General features: G+C 50.3%; 1 non-coding gene across 1 annotated transcript; it reads right to left on the bottom strand.

Annotated features, from left to right (window-relative positions):
• Positions 1-392: 392 nt before the first annotated feature.
• Positions 393-467, bottom strand: Trnas-uga (transfer RNA serine (anticodon UGA)). The gene has a single exon. It is a non-coding gene; the product is annotated as a tRNA-Ser (tRNA).
• Positions 468-672: the final 205 nt, after the last annotated feature.

Here is a 672-nt window from a genome sequence, read left to right as displayed (position 1 = left end):
CAGGGATTACCAATTGAGCTCCCGAAGCACATCCGTAGCGCTTACGTGTTGTTCGAATCTTTCAGTAACAAATCTAGCAACCCGCCTCTGAATTACTTCGCTGTCTTCCTTCAATCGGACCTGGAACGGATCCCGCACACTCTAGCAGTACTCAAGAATAGGTCTCATCAGCGTCCTATATGCGGTCTCCTTTACAGGTGAATCACTCTTCCCTAAAACTCTCCCAATAAACCGAAGTCGACGATTCGCCTTTCCTATCACAGTTCTCACATGCTCGTGCCACCTCACGTCGCTTTGCAACGTTACGCCCAGATGAAACGATAATTAAATCGAAACCCTTATCTGTCGACAGGTGTTGTTGATATACATCAGTGGGGACCGCTGAAAATGTTTGCCCCGACCGGGACTCGAACTCGGGATCTCCTGCTTTCATGGCAGACGCTCTATCCATCTGAGCCACCGAGGGCACAGAGGATAGTGCGACTGCAGGGACTTATCCCTTGCACGCCTCCCGTGAGACCCACATTCCCAACTGTCCACAACCTACATACGTAGTACTCCTAACACGCTTTGGCCGAACTCTCGCGGGACTCGTCAGCTTAGTTTGGTGCGAGTAATGAGTGACTGGGCAAATATCTGCACCTGTCGGCAGCTAAGGGTTTCGATTTAATT

The sequence above is a fragment of the Schistocerca cancellata genome, chromosome 2, assembly GCF_023864275.1.
Source record: "Schistocerca cancellata isolate TAMUIC-IGC-003103 chromosome 2, iqSchCanc2.1, whole genome shotgun sequence".
NCBI lineage: Eukaryota > Metazoa > Arthropoda > Insecta > Orthoptera > Acrididae > Schistocerca > Schistocerca cancellata.
The sequence above is the reverse complement of the archived record's forward strand: the minus strand, read 5'-3'. Positions and strand labels throughout refer to the sequence as shown.